Source organism: Monodelphis domestica, chromosome 7 (assembly GCF_027887165.1).
Source record: "Monodelphis domestica isolate mMonDom1 chromosome 7, mMonDom1.pri, whole genome shotgun sequence".
NCBI lineage: Eukaryota > Metazoa > Chordata > Mammalia > Didelphimorphia > Didelphidae > Monodelphis > Monodelphis domestica.
The window spans coordinates 119,519,465-119,545,993 of NC_077233.1; the positions used below are offsets into that span (position 1 = coordinate 119,519,465).

At 33.6% G+C, this 26,529-nt stretch overlaps 1 long non-coding RNA gene across 2 annotated transcripts; it reads right to left on the bottom strand.

Annotated features, from left to right (window-relative positions):
- Positions 1-1,015: 1,015 nt before the first annotated feature.
- Positions 1,016-26,529, bottom strand: LOC103099898 (uncharacterized). 2 transcript variants are annotated; one of them, XR_001623639.2, is made up of 6 exons: positions 26,406-26,529; positions 24,742-24,796; positions 24,603-24,664; positions 24,320-24,436; positions 3,165-3,415; positions 1,016-1,126 (listed from the first exon to the last, which is right to left on the bottom strand). It is a non-coding gene; the product is annotated as an uncharacterized LOC103099898 (long non-coding RNA). The 2 variants fall into 2 exon arrangements; XR_008913517.1 differs by lacking the exon at positions 1,016-1,126 and adding an exon at positions 1,138-2,746.

Sequence of the window (26,529 nt, forward strand, 5' to 3'; positions counted from 1 at the left end):
CTGCTTCAGGGAAGTCTTAAATTGGGAACCAAGTACTTGCTTCATCTGTAGAATTTTATAATTGTACAATCTCAAAATTAGAAGGAATCTCCTAGACTTGTGATGGTGAACCTGTAGCACATGTGCCAAAAAGGGCATGCAGAGTCCTCCCTGTGGGCACATCTGCAGTTGTCCACCAGAGTTTATTACTAGAAAGCCAGAGGGACTTGGGGAAGAGCTTCATCCCTCTCCCTCCCCATGCCCCTAAGGACATTCCTCCCATTACCTGTCCCTCTGCCTACCAATTTAATAGGAATACTTTTTCCCACCCCTGCCTGGGGTTATGTGCTTGAATGGGGGAGTGGTTCACATGCTTCAGGAGGATGCAGCACAGATGGCAGTCTGTCTAGTCTGTGGTGAAAGAGATTCTTGGGTTGAGGTTGGAGAGGAGCTAGGTTTGAGGGGAGAATAGCTCATAGGATGGCACATAGCTGGAGGGGGAGAATAACTGGGGGAGGGCTGAGTGCTAGGGTCACTCTCCTCCCTCTTTCAATGCACCTTGCCCAGCAGCCCAATCTGAGTGCTTCCTCCCTCCTCTGTCCAATGGGGTAAGGGAGGACAAGGGGCAAGTTAGAGGGGCAGGGCATGACACTTGGCTTCTGGGAGTGGGGGGGACACAGCACTTCATCTCGAAAAGTCTTGCCATTGCTGTCCTAGATTCTCTTATCAAACCTTGATATTCTAAGGCACAAGTAATTCTTGTTTGAAAGATGGGAAAATATAGAATAATATAAAATACTATTAAACAGTGTTGGTTGCTATTTGTAATTAATAGGGGAAATATTTCATCTCATAATATACATAAAATTTTGTATTACATTTTAGTTTTGGAATTATGATTAACCATCTTTGTGTATTCTAATTAATTACCCTATTGAATGTTGCCTTACTATTGAATTTATTATTCCCAGCTAATCTACTGACAGCTGTCAGTGGGTGTACTTTTTGAATATGACCAGTGAAGAACCAGTTTAAGATATGACAAGTTTATTTATTTTTATTGTAGACTCTCTTGTATTTATAATCAGAAGAGTACTGGCAACTTCCCAAGAACTTTAGAAGAGCCTTTTTTCCCCCTTGTTTTCATCTATTACCAAGAATGAAAGAAAATTGTGTTACAACATTTTGCATTTGTTTTCTTGTCTGCTAAAACAAGTATTACCAGATGCCATCAGAATGATATTCCATATTTATTTACATCATCCATGGTTCATTTTGAATACATTTCACATTTTTACTCTTTTAAAATCATTTCAAGTTAAGATCACACATATACACATGCAAACTTGACATCTCCTTTCTGTGATTCTTATCCTTTCATTTTTAAAATATCTATTGCTTTACTACAGGTTAAGAAGGATTATGCGCTTCCTCTTGTGGGAGGCCTGGGTCTAAACTGTCTGGCAAGTAATTTGTTTGAGAAGTCAATAAAAATTTGTATTGACTTTTACCACAGGGACACCTGATATCATTGCTGTGGCCACAACATGGTATATGCCATTTTCTATGCCACATCATGCTGGCCAAATATAAGAAGTGACAATTTCTCCAGCCTCAAAGTGATTGTTTTATCCCTGAATGAAGTAGAAAATATCATGTGTCTGCTCTGTGGAAAATCAGATAACGTAGTAAAACCAGAGAACAGGAATTGACCTATAATTATAGGTCAGAAGTATTATACTATATTCCTGGAATCAGTAATTAGACTAATTTCCAGTTCAAATTCAGTTTTGCAAATACATTTTCCTCCTCTGTGTTTTAATTTTAAAAGATAGCATTTAATTATCCTAATTACCTTTGGTTGATTCCTTTTTAATGAATCAACCCTTTTGTAGGTCATTAAAATTGTCATTATAAAGCTACTAGTCATGTTCAACAAGGATAATAGAAATATTTTATTGGTATGATAATTTGATTTTCCTGAAAATCAGCAAGGAGAATAAAAGAGTCTCTTTAATCTAGAATTTAAAGACCTCTACTGAGGGTTCAATCTACCTGTCCAGACTTATTTTACATATTATATTCCAGCTAAATTGAGTTTCTAGTTGTTTGGAAAAGCTGACATTTTATCAGTACTCAAACCAAAAGAACCCATTTCCTAGGATAAATTCATTATTTCTCTTTCTCAAATTTTTTATCTTACTCTTAAGACTCAGGTCAGGTTCCCCTTTCTTATGGAAGTCTTTCCTACTCCATCTAGTTTTTAGTATCTTTTCCCAAATGAAATACCTGACTTCCTTAACTGAATACCTGCTATAGCCCAATAAAATTCAAACTATTTGAAGATAAGCATTATTATTTTTCTATCCTATCCTTAGTCCCTAATACAGTGTCTTGAATACATTGGTTTTGAATTGTTAAATATAAATAAGTGACCAAGAAAAGGAGTGAGTATAAAAGAAATACATCAAAAAAATCCACAAAAGACGATTTATCTAATAGCTTAGAATTCACTTGACATTTTTACTGCTTTAAAATAAACTTAAAAACACAAATACATAAAGGCAGATGGTTACTGACTATCTCACTCTTTCAATCTTACATTAGAAGTCTTTCTCTTACCCTTTATTCAGGAACAATATGGATTACTCCTCCCATGCCTCAGGAAATGATCTTTGTTAGTCAATGTGTGTGCAGGGGGAATAATCATTTGCTAGCCTTTCCTTTGTTGATTTACTTTTCAGCTTTATTTGTTCCTGTACTCAGACTAGATGGAGATTTTTTCAATAGAGAAGAGGCAAAGAATAAGGTTTTCCTAAACTTTGGTATGTTATGCCAAAGATTCATTCATTCATTCAATAATTAGTTATTCTATCATTACTGTATACTGTATTCTGGGCTAGATGTTGAGAATAAATAGAAAAATAATAATAAAGAAACAGTTCCTTCTCTCAAAGCACTTACATTTCATTGAGAGAAGACAATGTATAAAGACATGTTGATCTGAAATTCATATTAGAGGCATATAAATTGACAAAACTGGCAAGATTAGATATCAAATGTTTAACAAGATGTTAATTTTTCCACCATATAATAAATTTCTCTTTCTAACATCCACAAAAGAAATATTGTATATGTGAAACATATAGTAAAGCTGAATACACAAAATTAAAATAGAAAAATACCTCCAACAATGTAAATGTTTCATCAAATGACAATAGGAATAGTTAGAATCCATCTCCATCCTCTTCCACAACTTATATATTATAAAGAATGCCACAAATATGAGCAACCACATAGGCTTATTCTTTAAGGTCTATCCATTGAGGTTCCTTTCAGGTTTCCTAAGAAATACTGAGTCTAAATCTTCTCCTAAAATCTATGAGCTTGAGAATGTGTTGATTCTTCCTATCCACATAAAGAAAAGGATATGCACCTGAATGAGAAAAAAAAAAGTAACAGATTTACAGTTAGAGTCAGATCTCAACCTATTAAATTCATACTAGTTGTAAAAATTGAGATTTGAACCCTGAACTTCAATTCGCAGGAGTCCTTGGTAGTTCCCAGAATTCCCTAAAATCTCACCAGGTGAGGCTACACGTGCTTTTCTTATTTTGTATTTCCTTATTTCTTAATTCTAATAATCTTTAATAAACATCTAAATATATAATAATTTTTAGTAGAGGAAACTAATTTCTACTGTTACATAGTTGGAGAGCAGTTGAGTCCCCACATCTACAAAACTTAAACAATGTTATCCAGTTTGGGGGAAAGGTGGGAACAGAGGCATAGACTATGGATAACAGTGGAAGGAAAAGTGAGTCAAGAGGGAGGAAATAAGACAGATATAAATCAATATAAATTCCACCCATTCCCAAAAAAACTTAAAGACAAAAAATCAAGGGAAGAAATGCTATGTATAACAAAAATTATGAACTACCAGAAACACTCATGAAGACAGAAAAAAATAATTAAAATTTCAAAGAAATATAACATAATGAAAAAATTACCCATTATGAGTGAAAAAAAATCCCAGTGAAAAAGAAAAGTATGACCATTCCAAAGATATCACTGAACCATCAGTAAAATCACTTGAAATGGTATCATAGGAAAAAATAATATTAAATGTAGTACAATATGAATTAGTACAATATGAAGTAAATAAAGCATCATATTGCTGAAATTAATAAAGAAAAACATATTCTGCAATAAATATCACATGATATAGTATGTCTTCAAAGAAAAGAAATGATATACATAGAAATAAAATATAGCAATGAAAGAAATGTTGGTATGAAAGAAAAGTTTGAATAAATGAATTCACCATAACCCAATATAGAGTTAATTTAAGGGCCTTCCTAAAGGAATGCTGTAAAAGGACCTCATCTAACTAGGTTTTAGTATTAAATAAATCTCAGTATTGTAGAGTAGAAAATAATATACAAAAGTTATCTGAAGTTTAGAATTTAGAGAACAAGATATTAATTTGGTCAAAGGCCCCCATGGAGGAAAAAAAGTTATTGAAATTCAAATGTTGCATATTCAATACAATCAGGGGTAGGAGAAGCAATGGAAAGAAATTTTATTTTAAGTAGAACCCAAGTTCAAACTTGTAAGAAACAAGTGAGAAGACAAATATATTTTAGAGGCACCTATGATAATAGACAGCTGAACCCTGGAGTCAGGAAAACCTGCATTAATTTCACACTCAGACATTTAATAGCTATGGAACTATTAAAAATCCATTTAACCTCTAGTTTCTATTTGCCTCAGTTTTCTCATCTGTAAAATGCAGATAATAATTACACCTACTTTGTAAGGATCAAATGAGATAATTGAAAAGTATTTTGCACAATCTCAGAAATATAGCAAGTTCCATCCAGTGGCCTCTCTGAGGACCCAGGGTCTCTCTGCCCAGATGTGACAACCCAGTTGGAATAAGGAGATAAGAAACACTATGCATTCAACCCACATATGCAGGCATCACACACAGTGATCTGCCATAATGCCGCCGTGGTTTCTTTATTATATAGGTTTTTTTGTTCCATGCTTCTTTGACACACAATCAGTCTTCTACATATGTGACTTTCTACATTTTGATTGGATAATATCAAATCATCTAAACAACACTCTTATAATGTTACTACAACAAAGAATTCTGTGGTCACTTATTGCATTTCTACAATACTCTGTGATAGATATTATTAATGTGAATAAAGCCATTAGTAAGTTAGTATCCCTTGACCTGCTGAGAGGATCATTGTGCTTTTGGTCAGCTTTCACTATCAATCACAATTGCTTGGGAAATAAATAACAAAACATCTTCATATTTAAGTGTGAGGACTTAAAGTAGACCAGTTTGGGGGTTTTCCACAATTTACAAGTTCTGTTTTTCTTGCGTTACTTTGAAGTGCCTAGCAATGCTGCTTATTTTCTGTTCATCAACAAATTCATTGGAGTGTGATAACTGTAGGGAAAGATTTATTATGGTGCTCAAGCATTTGGTCAGTGTTTATTGTAAAGCCTTGAAGCATATCTTGTGCTTGAGAAAGGAGGGGTTATATGCAATAATCTTTGGGCTTTGATTCTGTAATTACAATCCTTTTGGGGTACTAATCTAAGGGGCTTAAAGTGGAATGTATATTTATTGATCCTATAAGTATTTGCTCTTATATTATTTCTCCTGTATTGTGGAGAGATTAGTATTCATAATAAGTCCTTTAGTTAGCGAAGTTGAGGAGAGAAGTCACAGAAAAGGGGTTGGGGGAGGGGGACATTCATTTGGGGGGTCTGCTTTGCAGACTCCTTTTCCCCAGACTATGACCTTGTCAGCCAGAGTATGATGGCCTCCAGCAACCTTATAAATGTCAGTTGTTATTATTAGTCCTGGGTGCTAGCTAATGAAAAGGCATGGAGAAAGTGTTGTTAACAAGGGAAAGTAAGCAGAACAATTTGTAAAATATATGGACTCTATGAATGGAAGCAAGTAAAGTAAATCTATAAAGATATGATGGATCCAGAACGGGAAGGACTTCAAGCACCAAACAGAAGAGTAATATGCTTATATTTGTGTTACATGAGAACTTTTTTTTAGGCTGGAAAATGATTTGGAAGAGAGAAAAGACTGAACAAGGAGAAAAAATTACAAAGCCATTTTAATAGTTCAGTTGAGAAGTAATGAGGGATTAAACTGAGATAATGAATTTGTGAATGAAGAGAAAGAAACAGAAGAATTTCTCAGTGATGGATTGTTTCCCTTGTGATACGCAAAAATAAAAAAAAAAAACTGAAGATGTTAAAAAAATGAACCCCTAAATTCATTTTCTAAATGTTTTAATGCTTTAGGGACCAACATGGAATTTCATTGTTGAAAAAATAATGAGAGACAGACTAGGAAGAGAATAAAAGAAATAGTCAGAATACAAATAAACAAATAATGGCTCTCTATCAAAAGGGAAAATAATCATTGCAGATCAATAGACAAATAGAGAGAAAAAGAAGGTAGATATGTAACAAATATAGTTGAGGTGTATGAAGATTCTTTTGCTTACATAATATAGGTCCACATATTTTTTTTTCTGATTTTTTTACTCACAAGGACAGAAGAATTAACATTTATAGCTTTTCCTTGCTCTACCATCTCCCAAAAAAAGACTACCAGGAGGAATATAAAAGGTTGAGGGCAGACAGTGATTGGTCTCACCTCCATGTATATATATGTATGCATTATTAGCCCAAGTGATATAATTTTTAGTTTCAAGTTAAAGCTCCTGATTATTTCTTTTTTAAGTTATATTATTAAAATTTTTCAATCAATTTTCTGTCTCTCCCTCTCATTCTCCCTAATCCTATAAGAAGTAAGGTAATATTATAAAAATCATACATATATTATCATATAATACATATTTCCTATTTGTCATGTTGTGAAAGAAGACATATTTTGCTTACACTAGAGAAAAATTAATGGAATAAATAAAGTGAACAATGGTATATTTCAACCTTTCAGACTCCATTTGTTGGACATCCTTTTCATTCATTAATATCTTGCAGTTGTCTTGGATCTTTGCATTGGTAATAATAATTAAATTATTCACAATTGAGCCAATATATTACTTTTGTTACCATGTACACTGTTCTCCTGGTTCTGTTCAATTCACTTTACATCACTTCATACAAGTCTTTCCAGTATTCATGTGATCATCTTGTTTGCTATTTCTTATAGCATAAGAGTATTCCATTACAATGATATGCCACATTCATGCTTTCCCAATTAATGAACATCCCTTCAGTTTCTAGTTCTTTGCTACTACAAAAATATATGCTTTAAATATGTTTGTGCCTGTAGGTTATTTCCTCATATCTTTCCAATATCCCATCTCTTTGGGATATAGACCTAGTAGTAGTATTATTCGAACAAAAGGTATTCACAGTTTAATGGTCCATTGTTACTGGTTCCAGATTGATCTCCAGAATGGTTGTATCAGTTCACAGCTCTACTAATATTGTATAAGTATCTCAAATTTCTGACAATATTTCTCTCAATATTTCTTTACAAGGAAAGAATGTCCTAAACTCTATATCCAAAGCTCTACTCCCTTCCCACTAAATATCAACTCCACAATTAGCAATTAGTCTTTTCTCAATTAGAATGAAATCTCCTGGAAGGCAAGGACTATCTCCTTTGCTTGTATTTGTATCCTTAGCACCTACCATAGTTCCTAGCACAGAGTATAATAAATAAATGCTTCTTCATTCATTCAGCTACGCAAACTGATACTCCTCCATTAGTTTATGAGACACTTTTTTCTCAGTCATATAGTTGCCACAGTGCTATTGCTTTAAACACTCCATGAAATAGATAATTCAAGTATTATTCCTCTTATAGCTCTAAGGGGTTAATTTGCCTTGCTGCATATCAGTTTCACAACTTGAACTCACATCAACTTACTCTAAGAGTTGTATTCTTGACACGTTATCTTATTATCTCTCCAATGTGGTATGGAACAATTCCATTATTTAAAAGTGAATGTAGGGACCTTGCTCAGAACTTCTTTCTGTGTCAAGTAGTCCTTTTCACTCCATGCAGGCAGGAAGAAGGTAAAAGCAATCTGGCTTCCTTGTCTATATGACATCTCATTAGTTTCAAATCAGTACTTGTTTTGAATCCTTGAAGTATAGTCAGTGGAGAGGATAGTTTAGACTTGATGGCACACTTAAAATACACCATGATAAAATCTGACAAAAAATATTTTCTCATCAGAGTTAAATCCTTCAGAAATTTCTTTTGTCTACACAACCTACTAAATCCTTTAGCCTTCAGCACTATGTGGTCCCTAAATACAGAAACTACCATCATGGCTCTGTTATCAAGTAACAAAAACTTAACATGTTGTTACATACACATGTAAGTTAATAATTCATGAGTGTAAGAGACCTCAGAGGCCATCTAAGTACAATGACTTAATTTTATGCCTGAAGAAATTGAAACCCATGGAGGTTAAGTGCCTTTCCAGAAATCACATGGTTAGTATGCATCTGAAGTGGGATTTGAATACAGGTCCACTGACATCAGAGATATTATTCTTTCTTCTGGAACACCCAGGGAAAAAAAGAGGAATGGAGGCAGAAATTTAATTTTCATTTGATGCCCTACACAAATATTATGAAGATGCTGATTGGAGGGCAGCAGAGATCACTGGAAATTAAAATAGGTATCTAGATGTAGTAAATATCTCAGAGTCATGGCTGCAATTCAGAATCCAGCAGTGAAAATAGTAGCAGCAATATCATCCACTGAAGAACTGGCACCAGAGTGTATGTTAGCCAGGTAGAGAAAAGGAGCTCAGTTGTCCAGATAAATGGGTAAAACAGGACTAGAGATGAGATGGATGTTGATACTCCTTTAACTGCTGTCCCACTTTCAATCTCACTCTTTTCACTTTACCTATTGTTTATGTTGGCTTGGTTATGCAAGGTTATGACACAATCTTATTCTTTGAGGGGCAGAGAAAAATACTGTTCTTCTTCCTTCCCCAAGTGCTGCTCCCCAGGACTTCTAGTCCCATTTCTTTTCTTTCTTTTACATGCTATAATGTATGACTCTTGAATGTAGTGGTTTATTAGAAACCTGTTGCTTGCAAGGAAACCATTGCATATCTCACAACATATATGTATCGTAAACAATTATTCAATTAATCAAGAATTTTTTAAACTTAATTTTAAGGTACTATGCTAATAATTGGTGAGAGCAAGCAAAATATAAACAGGCCCTTCCTTCAAGAATTTTATAATCATTTAGGGAAATCAACATATACATATAGGGACACACAAAAGATATATAAAATAAATACAAGGTAATTTGAGATCAAAGCATTGATAATCTAAAAGGGACCAGGAGAAATATCATGTAAAAGATGTTGTTTGAATTGAGTCTTGAGAGCAATATGATATCAAAAATGTAAATGAATGAAGGAAAAGAATTCTGGATGATGGAATCAGCCATGGAGAGAAGAAATTGAATGTCCTTGATGAGAAATACAATGAGGCCAGTTTGCCTTCAATATAACATGTATGAGGGGATTAAGAAAGTAAAGAGAATAGAAAAATAGGAAGGAATTTAGGCAAGAAAGATTTAGTAAGCCAGAAGTTTAAAAGTTGCTTGATTTATCTGGTGAGTCAAAATATGACCCATATCATATTTATTAGCAAGAAGTATTTCTAACATTTTAGCCAGGACCACTGTAAAAAATAGAAAGGTTTAGGTATTTCATTAAACCCACACACTATATAAAGGTAGCCTACTTATTTTTAAAATAAATTATTTTTGACATTTTCTTTAAATTTCAAATTCAAAATTCTCCCTACAACCAACATCTTTCCCATTCACTGAAAAGCAAGCAATATAATATAAATTACATATGTAAAATTATACAAAACACATTTTAACATTATTTGAGTGTCCAAAAAAGGAGAAAAATAAAGAAAATGAAAAAGCATACTTTAATTTGTAAAAAGAGTTCTTCAGTTCCCTCTCTGAAGATAGACAGCATTTTTCATTAAAAGTCCTTCAGAATTTTCTCATATCATTTTATTAATCAGAGCACCGACATCTTTCACAGTTGGTCATCATTAGAATATTATTATTTTGTACAATGATTTCCTGTGTCAGCTCATTTCACTATGCATGGATTCTTTTAGCTCTTTCCAGATTTTTCTGGAACCATCTCACTCATCTTTTCTTATAGCACAAAAATTCTATCAAAATCAAAACCACAACTTGTTCAGGCATTGCCCAATTGATGTGTATTCCTTCGATTTCCAAATCTTTGCTACTACAAAAATATTTGCTTTCAATATTTCTGTACATATATCTTCTTCCTTTTTCTTTGATCTCTTTAAAATACATAACTAATAGTTATATTGCAGTATCAAAAGGCATGCACAGTTTTATAATCTTTTGGGCATAATTCCAAATTATTCTCCAGGATCATTATAGCAGTTTACAATTCTACCACCAATGCCTTAATTCCCTATTTTTCCATATCCCAGCCAGTATTTGTCACATTCTTTTTTGGTCATGCTAGCAAATTTGATAAGTGGAAGGTGGTATCTCAGAGTTCTTTTAATTTGCATTTGTTTAGTCAATAGAGATTTAGATCTTTTATATATATGACAATAGATAGCTTTGATTTCTCCTTCTGAAAAATACCTGCTCATGGCCATTGACAATGTTTCAATTGGGGAATGGTTCTTATTTTAATAAATGTGATTCAGGTCTCTATATATTTGAGAAATAAGGCCTTCATCAGAGAAACTTGCTATAAAATTTTTAAATAGAAATTCACAGTTTTGAACAAGTTGTATTTCCACTGTCTTTTCATTAGATCTTCTTTTGCTTTTGCTTTGTCTGAATTCATTATTGTTATCCATGCTTTATTTTTTCTTCAGCTGAAACATTAGAAATTATTTTCTAACACCTTATTTTAATTTTGTCTTTCTTTTTCAACTGCATCTTTTGCAAACAGCATGTTGTTAAATTCTGATTTCTTACCTGTTCTACAGATTCTGTTTTGTGGAAATGTTCATCCCATTAATATTGATAGTTAAGATTGTCAATTGCTTAATTCTTTCCATCCTATTTTCTACTTTTTTGTACCTTTTCCCTCATCAAATGTCTATTTTACTTGTGTTCATTATCTCTCTCAATTCGCCCTCTCTTTTATCATCCCCCTCTTTCTCTTATCTCTTTTTGCTCCAACTTCTCTATTGCCTACTATATATTATAGAATTATATGCCCATTTGAGTGTGTGTTTGTGTCTGTATTTCAAAGTGAGAAACATATATGTACATATATATATATATATATAATCTGCATATATATGTTCAAAGAGAGGACACACACAGATATGTCTATAAAAGGAAAGTTTGATGAAAGTGAGTTTAAAGCAGTCCAATCCCTTAATTCTCCTCTACTATAAAAAACTTCCTTGAATAATTCTTTTATGTGAGATAATTTTCTCAATTCTCTTATTTTTGTTCATTCCTCTTTTCCATCCCTTAATTTTATTTTTACAATTCCATCATAGCCATCTCACATGCCCTCTGTCAATGTATACTCCTTTATTGTTCAGGCACTCAATCATGGTCAACCCTGTGAACTATGATGCCCATGGGGTTTTCTTTGCAAAGTACTTTGCAAAAGTATCTTTTCATTAGATCTAGATACTAAAGTATTAATTGAATTAAAGCAAAAAGAAGTTAAGAGACTTCCCCAGAGTCACATAGCTAGTATTTGAAACTGGATTTGAACTCATATCTTCCAGACTCCAGGTCCAACATTTTATCCACTGAACAGGCTAGTTATCTCTGTAATCCTTCTTACTACCCTAATAATGATAAAGTTCTTAGGAATTACTGCCATTTTCCCATATAGGAATATAAAAATGTTAATTTTATAGAAACTCTTATGATTTCTCTTTCATGTTAACCTTTCTATGCTTTTCTTGATTTTTGTATTTGAAAATCAAAGTTTCTATTAAGCTCTGGACTTCATCAGAAATGACTGAAAGTTCTCCATTCCTTTGAGGTAAAAGCTGATGAATATTTTGTTATCCTGCCTGTGACTCATCAATATCTGAATTGTTTCCTTTTAGCTGCTTATGATATTTTTTCCTTGATCTGAAAACTCTGAAATTTGGAAAGGTTATTCTTAAGAATTTTCATTTTACTGTTTATTTTTGGAGCTGACTTGTGAATTTCTTCTATTTTACCCCGTTGATCAGGGATATTGGGGTACTTTTCCTTTTTGATTTCTTGAAATTTTATCTCTAGGCTTTGAAGGGATGGTTATCTGGTCTCTTGGTCTATCATCTTGTATTTACTGAATAAAGCCATCAGTTCCCCTATACCTGTAAGTACTAATACCCCTCTTGGCTCTGCAACTATGACTAGGTCTTCAGCTCTCATTAGTTAAAACCTGGTACCCTTCTATTCTGTGTTCAGCCATAATTGCTTTTCTCCATTCCAAAACTGTGATCCAGAGCTGGTGATGCAAATTAGAGTTGAGAAACAGTTCCTGATCTTAAACCCAGTATTAGCTCGGTAACTCTTATGTCTCTTATGAGACAGCAATCTTCTTGCTGTCTCTGGGCCGCAAGACCTGGAAACTGCTGCTATTGCTGCTGCTGTTTGTCTTAGTGGTCTCCAAGGCCTACTACCTGTATAAACACAGGATAAATTCTTGTATTGCCTCTGGTTCAGTGTAACAGACTCTCCTATAGACCTCTTAAATTCTCTTGGGCTAAAAGATTTGTCACTGTTGTTTTATTGACTCTCTCACCACAGAATTATTTCTGAGTGATTATTTCAAAAATATTTGGAGGAAAATGTTGGAAAATCTCAGCTAGGTTCCCTCTTCTACTCTTGCTTCTATAGCAATTAACCTATTTCTTAATCTGAGATAGAATCTCTGTTGCAGAGGGAAAAAAAGTTGTATCAAATAGGTTTAATGTAATATAAACTTACTTCTAAAAGACTTACTTTAAAGTGTTTCCAATTGACCAATGGCCCATTTAATATATCATGAAGCACAGAATCAGAGCACACTAGAGATAAAAACCAAAATCTAACCACCTCATTTGACAACGGAGATTAATAAATCTTTAAAAAGTTTTTGTGAGTGACTCAATGGAGACCTAGATCATGCAAAGGCCATATTAGCAGTATCCTGGAGCCAGCTCCAGTGGCTCATGAGAGACTGTGTTATATTTACAATATGAGTATTTGCATCTTGGAAATTATCAAATGCTACAATAAAATTCTATGAAATTGATTTATTATTTTCTTATTCCCTGGATTCGAGAATGTGATGGAGAAAATGTTTATATATATATATATATATATATATATATATATATATATATATATACATATATATATATATACACATATGTATTAAACTTAAAAGTGTGCTAATTCTTAAATCATGTAAGTATAACTCTGCATCTCTAAAATAAAACTTTCCTTACTCAATGTACATGTGAGTATTTTTTAACCTCATCCCAAAACCAATTTCCCTTCCACATCTGACTTTCCACATTGTAGTTTTGATATGTCATGGGTCAGCATAAGAAATTAAATGGGAATGTTGGGGGAGTTTTGTGGAAACCATAGGTGACATAGAAAAACTTTAGAAATTCATGTGAGTTGGTCCAACCATTCTGGAGGGCAATTTGGGATTATGTGCAAAAGGCTTCAAAAGAAAGTTTGCTGTTTGATCCAGTCAAACCACTACTGGGTTTGTACCCTAAAGAGATAATAAGAAAAAAAATACTCATACGAAAATATTTATAGCCACACTACTTGTGGTGGCAAAAAATCTGAAAATGAAGGGGTGCCCATCAATTGGAAAATGGCTGAAGAAACTATGGTATCTGATGGTGATGGAATGCTATTGTGCTGAAAGTAGTTGTGAACTGGAAGAATTCCATGTGAACTAGAAAAACCTCCAGGAATTGATACAGAGTGAGAGGAGTAGAACCAGGAGAACATTGTACACAGAGACTGATACATTGTAGCACAATCTACTTTTCTACTAGCAGCTATGGACAATCCAGAGGAACCTATGAGAAAAAACATTATCTACATCCAGAGAAAGAACTGTGGGAGCAGAAACACAGAAGGAAAACATATGATCAATCACATGGTTTGATGGGGATATGATTGGGATTTTGATGTTAAGTGATCGCTCTACTGCAAATATGAATAACATGGAAACAGGTTTTGAACAATAATACATGTATAACCCAGTGGAGTTGCTTGTCAGCTCTGGGAGTGGAGAGGGAAGTGGGGTGGGAAAAAGCATGAATCATGTAACCATGGGAAAATATTCTAAATTTTAAAAAATGCTTAGAAACTCAGACATGCATACAGCATCCTATGAACAAATACTTAACTAAAATTTTGCTATAAAGTACTGTAAATACTTTATAAAAGAAAGAACAAATTCAAACTTCTCTGTCATGAAGGGAAGGTCAAAACAATTTTAGGAGGATTTTCCAGATCATGGGAAATGCTCCTAACTCAGTGGTGTGGAAAGGATACTTATACTTCATATTTATTTCCAAAATACTTGACATCATAATTTTAGGGTGGGGTGGAACTTAGATGCTTTAACTCACTTATTTGATGGATATGGACATTGAGAGTCAGACAGGGTCATTTGACTTTCCAACATTAATTAGGTTAGAAATAAGCTAATTATACATACATATTGTACAACAATACAAGTAAGTGTTTGAGGCAGAATTTGAAATCGAACTTTCCTGATTTAAAGTCCAGTGCTCATTATGCAATGATCCCTATCTGTCTTTAATTATCAATATGCAAGTAATTTCCTCCCACTAGTACAATGGAGACTTTTTGAGGACTCCTTTTCATTTTTGTTTTTAGATCCTCAATGGTGCAGGATCTGATGTAAATTAAAAATGTAATCAAAATCTAATAAGATGAAGTGAGTAGTAGTAGGAATCAAACACAGATCTTCCAACTCCAGGTTCATCCAGTGCTCTTTCATCTTTGCACACGCACATATACATGCACAATGCACATAGTACACATATTCACAGTTATAAACCAGGACCTGTGAAAATGCACATCTTATAATAAAAACTCAAAACCTAAACCTTGCATGAAATAAGAGTTGGAGAAAGGAAAGAATGGTGATGCATCAGAATGCACACTCTAGCATCTATCTTCCTAGAGCTTCTTTTTCAAAAGGTTTCTTTTATGTGATATCCATTTAGCCATCAGCTTTTTTTTTAAAGTGAGTGCTCAAGTATTAACTGTCCTTGACACTAAGTACACTTCAATACTACACAGCAAGCACTGATTTAAAACTAATAGGATGTCATACAGGACAGGGAAGTTAGATTACTTTTTACCTTTCTTTCCTCCATGAGTCATTTGAGGAGGTCTGCTCAACACAGATAGAAGTAACAAAATCAGTCATGGGGAGAAACACCTTGAATAATGAATTCAATAAATTAATTGAAAAATAAGCTTTGTCTTGCTGGCACGGTAGTGTAGTATAGGTAGGAATAAGTCAATTGGTCTTAAAGTTAAAGGGTTTTGATTTGAGTAAGAGTTCCTATTCTTCAACATGTTTGGATCTACGGATAAATGACTTCCAAGCCTTTATAGGGAAGAAAGGGAAGGGAATAATCATTTATATAACATATAAATGAAGTCCCAGTTAAATGCTGTTAATTTTATGTCATTTCTTGGATTTTAAAATAGATGTAATAAAAATCATTCTTTTGAAACATATTGACTACATGACCCTAAGCAAGTCACTTGACCTTCTTGTTGAAGAAGTAACTGTTGCAAAGGAGGTGCAGTTCTGAACTGATAAACTCCCTTATACTAAGGAAATAAGTTTGAATAAAAACATATAGAACAAATGAACCAATTGACCTTTGCATTAGCAAAGGTATGATGTTGATGTGAGGAAAGCTCATTGTAAAATTTATAGTGTTTCAGAAATGCAAACTATCATTTCCCCTTGATTTTCACAGGGCTGAGAGCTGGTAAAAAGGTCTTTCAATTTATCTGGCCCTATTTGTTCATTTTAAGAATGAGAAACTTAAGGCCAAAGAAGATAGATGACTAAAAAATATTCAACAAGTAGCAGAGTCAGAATTTGAATGCCAGAACAGCACTTCTTTCATCACATGATTATGGTTCAGGGATGGCAGATCTTAACCTGAATGAATGGGAAATGGTTTTTTAGGAAAGGTTCCCCACCTATATGCCAAATTATAGACACATGAATTAGGTTGGAGTTAGCACTGATTACTCTCTTGTGATGCAGGACACAATTTGATGTCAAAGGGACAAGTGTTGGCTCTGAAACAATAACATCAATCTTGGATGGGACTCTTGGCAAAGTCAGTTGAATTGTAAATATTTTAGCATTGTTGTAATATTCCCATTATTTTATTTGAAACACAAGGTACAAGTCCCCAGGAAGGAGAACATCTAACCTAGCACTTTATCACTGGAGTTCTGATCATTGATAAAAGACCTGTAAACACTATTTAGACAAGGAAGGAATCTTTCTGGTTTCCATTGCTAATACTATTTTTCACTTAATTGTATTCAAAGTATAATACCATAACTTGAACCTCATGGTTCTTCTACAATTTTTATTCTGGAATTATCTTGCTCTCTGGTGTAACAGCATTAGTTAGTTGAAAAGAGCTAGCTCTGTAATTATAAACATCAGGGTTGAAGTCCTCCCTCTAATACTAAACTGATGGTGTCATCCTGGGTAAGTCACTGAACCTCTATTGTCAAGTTATTTCTAGGATTATTAATTTTTAAAACCTATGTTGAACTACAATGAGTGAAAGAGTTTCTTACCACAAGTTCCATACACATCAGATGTGAGGCAAAGCAAAAGTCTTCCACAACAATTCTTTTACTATCAAACGTCTTTTGATGTTGTCATTTATCATTTCAGTTGGGTCTGAGTCTTTGATACTACATTTGCAGTTTTAATAGGAATGATACTAGAGTGGTTTGTGTTTCCCTTTCCAGGTAATTTTACAGACAAAAAAAATGAGAAACAACTTTAAGTAAATTGCTTAGGATCATACTGTTAGTCTCTAATGATGGATTTGAACTCAGTTCTTCCTGACTCCAGGTCTAATATCTATTCACTATGGCACATAGCTGTACATTTAAATGTTTTAATTACACATTTGTCCCGAATGTCTTTTTAAAAATATTTTAATTTTTTTTATTCCATTAGTCTTTGATTTTACTGAGGAAATTAAAGTCAACAAATCTGTGCTCCCTCCATACACACACACACACATCTGTGTTGAAATGTCTTAGTTCAATTTTAAGTTTGTTTTCTTGTTTCAGAGGAAAAGAAAGACATCCTCAACATCCCCTACTGCTCTGAATGTCTTCTATCTTTTTCCAAACTATCCAGCTACCAACCTGCTCCTCTCTTCATACCTTCATTAAAAAGGAAAATAGCAACATATGATATGTTCACCTTTAAAAAAAATAAATTTCCTAGACACCATTGAGCTAATGATGAAGTTGTGAACTCATCTAACCATTCTGGAGAGCAATTTGTAACTATGCTCAAAGGCTTATAAAACTGCATATCATTTGACTAAGCAATACTACTAATAAGTTTATCCCAAGAGATATAAAAGGGGAAAGGACCTATTTGTACAAAAATGTTAATAGAATATCCTTTTCTGTTGGTGAAGAATTGAAAATTGAGTGGATGTTCTTCAACTGGGTAATGGCTGAACAAGTTATGTTATATGATTTTAATAGAATACTATTGTGCTATAGGAAGTAATGAACAGAAAGGTTTCAGAAAAAATCCTGGGAAGACCTACATGACTTGGTGCAAAGAGCAAGGAGTAGCAACAAGAGAACCATGTACATAGTAACAGCAATGATGATCAGCTATGAATGACTTATATATTCTCAGTAATACAATTCTAAAGTATTAAGGACAATAAATTTTGCCTATTCTAGAGAAAGAACTGATGAAATCTGAACAGAGAACAAATCACACTATTTTATACTTAATTTTCATGTAGTTTTGTTTGTTTTATGTCTTCTTCCAAAACTTGACCAATGTGGAAATTTGTTGTGCATGATCACACATATATAGCCTTGATCAAATTGCTTATGGTCCCAGAGAAGGGGGAGGAAAAAATAATGTAGAACTCATAATTTTTAAATTAAATATTAAAAATTGTTAATGTATATAATTAGAAAAATAAAGTATGCTATGAAAAAGAAAAATTATTTTTGATATGTTTTATATTAGAGTCCTGAATTCTATTCCTCTAGCTTTCTATCTACTAACCTTCAAGAAGTCAACAATATCAATTTTACATAAGAAATCATGTAAAACATGTTTTCAGATCAGTCATATTGGAAAAACCAAGAATATAAGGTGGAAAATGATACTTTACAATTAGAGTTCATCAGTTCTTTGAAGGTAGATAACATTTTTTGTTATGAGTCCTTCAGATTATCTTGTATCATGATATTGATTCAGGTGATACACTTTTCACAGTTGTTCATCTTTCTATATTACTGTTACTCTATATAATGTTCTGGTTTTGCTCACTTCATTTTGCACCTGTTCATATATTTTCTCAGGTTTCTGAAACCATCCCTCTTATCATTTCTTGTATTTCTCACAGTCATATAGCAAATCTGTCCAACCATTTCCCCATCTAAGGGGCTTCCCTTCAATTTTTTAATCTTTGCCACAAAAAAAAAACCTGCTATAATATTTCTGTGCAAAGGAGTCCTTTCCCTTTTCTTTTGATCTCTTTGGGATATGGATATGGAGCTGGTAACATAACTGCTGAATAAAAAAAAAAAGGTATATGTAGTTTTATATCCTTTTGGGCATAGTTCCAAATTGTTCTCCGGAATGGATATCTATACTTCTTTATCACTCATTCAGTCCTTAACCACTTGCAATTTCATTTATGGCCTCACTGAAAATATGCTCTCAGAGATTAGCAATGGTTTTCTAAAAATTAAATCATACTTTGACAATTATATCATTGACCACTTGACCACTGTTAGACACTGTTGAACACATTATTTCTTCCTTTATATTCTTGTCTCTGAACTATATTTAAAGGTTGATAGAGATAGGTAACATCTCTTACTCTTATACTTGCTCAATAAGCCTATTCTTTCTGAGCTGAGCTATGGTAGGTATACCAGAGTTCTACTCTCATCAGCCACTGCTCTATTTATAACAAACCTTTATTTTTATTCCTATCTTCATGGACACTAGTATTAAAATACAAAGGCCTCTGTTTGGCATTAACCACAGTGCAAAATTATTTTGCTATTTTTTTATGTAGACCTATTCATTTATAGCAAATTCCAAATTAAGTATTATATCTTTATTGTTTTCTGAGATTTCTTTGAATATTTTACCTATGGTCTGTTTTAGAGCTTTAGCCGAATCAATTGCATAAAAAAGAAACAAACACTCCCCAGTGTTCATCTTAGCAGCAAGCGCGCGCACACACACACACACACACACACACACACACACACACACACAAGGACAGCAGGACAGCAACATTTCCATGACTAGTGTTACTAAATTACATTTTAAGATTTTACGTGAAGAAACAGTGTGACTGACCTAAAGCTTTTAATTTGATTCATTAGATGACAGTATTATTTGGCAGCAGATTCATTTAAGCACATAAGGACATAACAAAACCAGTTAGTTTTAAAAATGAGTTGGACTGAAAATTTTACTGTGATTACTTTAACACTAGCAGAGATTATAAATAGATATTTCTACAAATAGGACCATATGTTGCTTTTAAACAACTAGCTTGTTACACTCTTTGTCAGATTTCCCCCCACAGAAACGAAATAATTTTCTTTTCTTGGAAAGTTGTTTCCACCAATTTTGTTCTCCTAATGCAAATTGTCTTTTCTTTTTCCTGGCCCTTATCTAGCAGGGGCCAGAGTCCTATACTCACTACGTAAAACATCAGAGTAGTTTAAGTAGGTTTCCTTCATGAACAAAGGTAAAGTTAAAACATGCTGACTTATCCACTTCTTTCCTGTAAATTTAATAAAAAAGTAGTCCAATGCTCTTCCAATATAATATAGGAAAAATTAAGAATAACTACAATTATCCCCAAATAGCCATCATGGGAGTCAGTTTGCATTTCAACATTGGTTACTGAATCCATAATATATTTTCATCACAGAATATTTTAAGGGGTAGAAATGTAAGCGATTAGTATAAAAGGTTGGACTGAATTATTTAGGAGTAGGGTCAACAGGAATTTAGTCATATTCCAAAGAGAATTATTTTGACAATTTATAAAATATGGAAAGAGTGAAAGTAAGAAAATCAGAGAGGATCTGGTAAGATATCTAGTCTATTTACTAAGTATATTGCTTGGGCCCCTGGCTCAACCCAGGCAGGGCTGGTTAGCTCTTACCCTGAGGGGTCTCAGCCTTGAGCCAAGGAGCTAGGGATGCAGGAGGACTCTCTCAATAGGGTAGGTCTCTACTGAGGCTAGTACCTTTGGAAAATTCAGGAAAGGAGTCAGCCTTTTTCATTCGCCCCACATGGTAGTTTTAAGGAAGATAGAAGCAGTCTGAGGTCCTCAGTCAGAGCTCCTCCAAAGTCAAGTTGAGGACAAAAGACCTAAAGTCCTCTTCACAGGAAGTTCTTGGCATTTTAAAGGATAAATCCTTTTTGTCACTTCCTATGACTTCCTTACATTTACCTGTACCAATTACAGCTAAAGTTTTGCTTAGGGCTGTCCAGGCAGTAGTAAGTTGATTCTGATTTTTCACCCACTATTGCACAAGTGGGTCACAAACCTCCCCCACTCAAGTGTAAGTGAGGTGTATATACTTCTGATGATTAAAGCTAAAAATGGGCAGGGGAGAGTTAATTTAAGCTTCATAATATGTATATATGTATATACATACACAACATATGCATATTTAAATATGTGTATATTTGTATAGATTCTCTAGGTGTACACATGTATATGTATATAATATGTGTATTATTAGAGAGAGAGAGAGGAAGAATTTCAGGCACAAGAAAACAACAAATTAAATTGCCAATAGTAAGATAACAAAGTGTATGTACACTCCAGGAACAGGAAAAAGGACAATGCAACTGGATCACACAATATAAGGGAAAGGTAGGGTATATTATGTAGTAAAAATGGAAACCTAGAATGAGGCAGGATGTAGGGGGTCTTTAAAAGTCAAAGAGAAGATTTTATATTTGATGCTGAAGGCGATAGAAAGATATTAGAGATTTGTTTCATTTTATTTGTTTAATTTGGTATATGAGGATGCATGTATAACATGATCATACCTGCACTTTAGGAAACTCTCTTTGATAGCAATGTTGGGGATGAATTGGAATTACAGGAGTCTTGATGACAAGAGACCAACCAGCAATCTATTCAAGCAGCTGAGTCAAAGGAGTGATGAGTGCCCATACGAGAGGTGCTACAAAGATAAAATCCATAGGTTTTTAAAAAAAGATTGGATAGAGAGTGTGAATGAGTGGGGAGTTGAGGATAACATCTAGGTGGTAAACTTATGAGTGACTAGGAGAATGGCGGTACCCTTCACAATAATGAGAAAGCTGAGAATAAAGGAGGGTGTTGGGGGGAAGATAAATTCAGTTTGGAACATGTTGAGTTTAAGATGTCTATGAGATATCCAGTTTAAAATGTCGAATAAGTATTTGTAGATGTGAGTCAGGAGGTATGGAACAAAATTAGAACTGGATGTTTACATCAATATTCTGCATAGAGATTATGGTAGAAGACATAGTAGCTGATTAGATCACCAAATGAAATAATACAGAGAGAGGAGAGAGGAGGACTGACAGTAGAAATTTGGGGGACATCTACTATTAATGACTATGATATGAATGAAGAACCAACAAATGCATTTGAGAAGGAGCAATAAGGCAACTATAAAAACCAGAAGTGACTCAAAAACTAATAGAGAAAAGATAATAATAAGGAGAAGAGAATAATTCATATTGTCAAAGTTTTGAGAGATGAATATTGAGAAAAGTTCATTAGATCTCATGATTAAATGGCTATTGTGAATCTTAAAACTACTCAGACTCTACTTTAAAAGATTTGATTAAGCTATTTCCCATTTTTAACAATGAATATACTTAATCAGGAATGTATTGAGAACTTTTAAAATTACTCCACCCTACTCAGACAGTGCCTTAGGGGAATATAAAGTTGCAAACTCCTGATTGAACAATGAAAAGTCCCTAACTCATATCTTATAGTAAAGCTAGAACCATAAACTAGGTGGTCTATTTTTAGATCTAATGCAAAAGGGTGCTAAGTACCTATAAAGGTTAAATAAGTACCTAAAAGGTCAAACAACTTACAAAAGGTAAGCTTAACAAAAGAGGTGTGAAGTACTCAGAGGATTTAATCTAACCAGAGAAGGTGAGAACCAAAGAAGATGAGAACTAAGAATGGGAAGTCCTGGAAAAAAAAGCATCTACTGTGATTGGTAGACATGAAGATTTAGGGGAGGTGACATAAGAGAAAATTTCTTTAAAAGGAGAAGTCAGTTCAGGTAATGAAGTTTGGCGATAGTTGGAGTTCCGAGTTGAAGTGAGGACATTTTGAATGGAGTTCGCAATTGAATTCAGTGTGGAGTTAAACTCTGAACTCAGTTCAGGAGATTCACTGGAGGACTGGAGCTTGCTTGGAGAAGATCTTGTGGTGAGTAATAAAGACTGACTCACTCTCCCTTAGGCTCAGGCCTAGGCCAAATGGCCTAGGCTATTTTCTACTGCTTGGCTATTCTCTGTCTCTCTCTCTCTCTCCTTCCCTTAATTCCTTCATTTATATTAAATTTAAATCTCCATAAATCCCCAGCTGACTTGGGTATTTTTCATATTTGGGAATTACCCATGGTGACCACTTATTTTAGATTTTAAGTCAAAACACTAAAACTTATCATTTACAGTTTGGCCAAAACCTTTACAGTTTTGGCATTTACACTTTTTAACATTCACACTATTAATATTTGGAAAGAGCATTTTTGGCTGATTGATGAGGGTAGAAGCCATATATATTGTCAAGATATAAGAAGACAGTAAGAATAAAGTGTCTGTCAATTATTCAAGACAGTTTTTTCATGGAGTTTAGTTGCAAAAGAGAGTAGAGAAATAGATGATAGATACTGGGAATGGAAGGAATAAGTCAAGTTTTTTGGAGGTTTGGGGAGACACAAGTATGTTGTTAAAGCAGTAGAGGATCAACCAATAGACAGAAAGAGATAAAAGGTAAGTAAATGAGTTGGGATAATAGATGGAGAAATCTGCTGAAAGAGATAAATAGGAATGGGGTCACATTTTTCATGTATAAAGTTTTGCTTTGACAAGAAGGCACAACTCCTCATGTGAGTCAGAGATGATAGAAGAGAAAATGAAGGAAATGGAGTGATGTGAGATGAGGAACAAAGAAGAACAGGTTGCTCTTGGTGAATGCACTCATGTTTTTCAGTTACATGTGAGGCAAGTTGAGATCATGGGGCTGAGGGAGTCATAGGCGGGTTTTAAATTGATGATAGTTATGGATTATTATGTCACCCTGTGAAATGGTCAATATGTAGATTATCAAGAATTGGAACAAAATGAAGTTAGCAGAACCAGGAAGCACCATATCCAATAAATATACCTTGTACACAGAAAAACACGATATTATTCTTCAAATGAATTAAACTTCCCTAAAAAAAAATAATCAGCCAGGTGGCACAGTGCATAATGCTCAAGGCCTTGTAGCCAAGAAGATTCATCTTTATGAGTTCAAATCTAGCTTGAGACATCTAATCCTGTTAGCCTCTGTTTGCTCATCTTTAAAATGAGTTAGAGGGGGCAGCTGGGTAGCTCAGTGGATTGAGAGCTAGCCCTAGAGACGGGAGGTCCTAGGTTCAAATCTGGCCTCAGACACTTACCAGCTATGTGACCCTGGGCAAGTTACTTGACCCCCATTGCCTAGCCCTTACCACTCTTCTGCCTTGGAGCCAATACACAGTATTGACTCCAAGACCGAGGGTAAGGGTTTAAAAAAAAAAAAGAAAGAAAATGAATTAGAGAAGGAAATGACCAAGCCATTTCAGTATTTTGCCAAGAAAACCCAAATGGAGTTAGGAAGAATTGGACACAACTGAAACAACAGAACAACAGCAACAAAAAATTAATGAGAAAATTAAAGTCCCTTATTTACAAACCTGGTGGATTATGGAAATGGGACAGTGCAATACTTCCAGATTTATGTATTGGTAAATTTTGCAGCTGTTTTTCATTCTTTTTATATTATTTTGTACAACTTATTTTTTGGTTTTTGCCTATGGAGAGAAGAGGTAAAGAATATTTTTGGAAATGAGTGTGATGTAAAACCAGAAGATATTAAAAATAATAATATTAATGGGAGAAATAACATTTTAAAATAAAAATTTAAAAATATGTAGACCATATTACAATAAAGTCATGTAAAATGGAACATTGTAATACCTGATGTAAGCACTCATTTCCTTTGGAATCCAAAGTTTTCACTTAATTCTAGGGTTGCTGAACTGAATGAGGAAAGAGAAAATAAATAAACATGATACTGTTCTATCAATTTGAAGATACTTAGACTTGGAAAACTGACCTTAGGTATATTGTCTAGACAGTCTTTTCTTCACAATGAAGCAGACTATCACCCCCTAAAAGAAGAAATCATATGATCTTTAGCCACCAAAAGAACAAATCACTCTTGGCTACTGCCATTTAAATGCACTGTATGAAATTTGGGGAAATAAAGACAACTCATCTTTTTAAAGGACAAATTTACATGTAAAAAATAAATAACAATATTAAGAAAAGCAATAATCTTCCTTTCTTATAAATCTCTCATTATAATGAAATTTACAAAGAAAAGTCTGGAAATCATTCCTAAGACTTTCAAAATGGGAACAGTATAAGGAAGGGGCAGAATGAGTTAATTTTGAAATTATAAATTATAATTATATATGTATATATAATCAAATTATAAATATAATTTTATTTTGTGGATGATTGCTATTTATAGCTATAAGATAAAGTAGAATGACAAGATGATTTGGGGACAAGGTAATCTCTGTCAAAGAAAGATATTGGATGACTTAAAAGTAGTTTAAAATTAAAAAAAAAATTTTTGTATGTTTGAAACAGAAAAGAAATATAACACCAATTTCCTTATGACTACTGGACTCTTGCTCCTAAATAAATATGGCCAAGAAAAAGAAATATAAAAAGAGATGAACTTACAAAGCCATCCTGCAAAGACATTGCAAATGAGAACAGTATTTGCAATCAACTTAGAAGTCAGGATGAAAGTACTTTGTACTATTTGCACAGAAAAACATACATTTTACAGATGTTAAAATCAAAAACGAATAAAAATTATGAGTCAATTTCAAGAGATCAAATCAATCTACAGAAATAAATCTACTGTCATCAAATGGGTTAACTTTACGAGTTCCTATAGTTAAGGCTACTGATCTAAGGTTTGTCAGTGATTATTACTTTTATATCCTTTGTCAACTTTTCACATTTATGTATGTGTCAAGTGTATGGATATTGATTTGTACTTTTCATAACTAATAAGACAAATTATAACATTTTATACCCTGAAAGATGGAAGTTAGTGCTATCACTTGTGCTCTCTATATCTTCCAGCTAGACATCATATTAAATGGTAGAATCCAACATTTAATCTTTATTTGGTGACCAAAGAAGAGCTAGTAATAATAGCATTTAAGTAGATAAGTGAAATCATGTAACATTATGCCATTATTATGAAACTTTTTATAAGCAAATAACAAAACATATCAGGAAGTATTTACTATAAAAAAGGCATCATGGTATTGCTGAGTGCTACAAACAAAAACAAACAAAATGGAAATAATCTTTACATTCACAGATTCTTCAGATAAGGAACAAAAGGACCTTTTTATTTCTCATCATTGAAGCTGAGAGTGGTACTTATAATTTCATAATATACACTTAAGATTATTTTGCTGTTGTTATTTCTATGCCTATTTTGTATGTTTGGTTTATAATATTTATATATTATTGCTTTTTTATTATGTATATTAATTCTGCTTCTGCTTCCTTTACTTAGTATCATCAAATAGATTCAGGTAAGTCTTCTCATAATTCTTTGTATTGAAAATTATCATATACACAAAGTTCTGATTTTGTGTTAAATTTATGTATCAGTGTTTGTTCAGGCACTCTTTCTTTCTAGTTCCTTGCTATCAAAATATGGATGATTCTTGTAATTTTACTTACCCTCCATATCACTTTCCCTTAGCACTTAGTTATTTAATTGTTCTGTATGAGTAGGATCCTGTTTTCTGTTCTTCTGATAGTGCTCCTCACACCCCACTAGAAGTGCCATTGTATTGCATCTGGT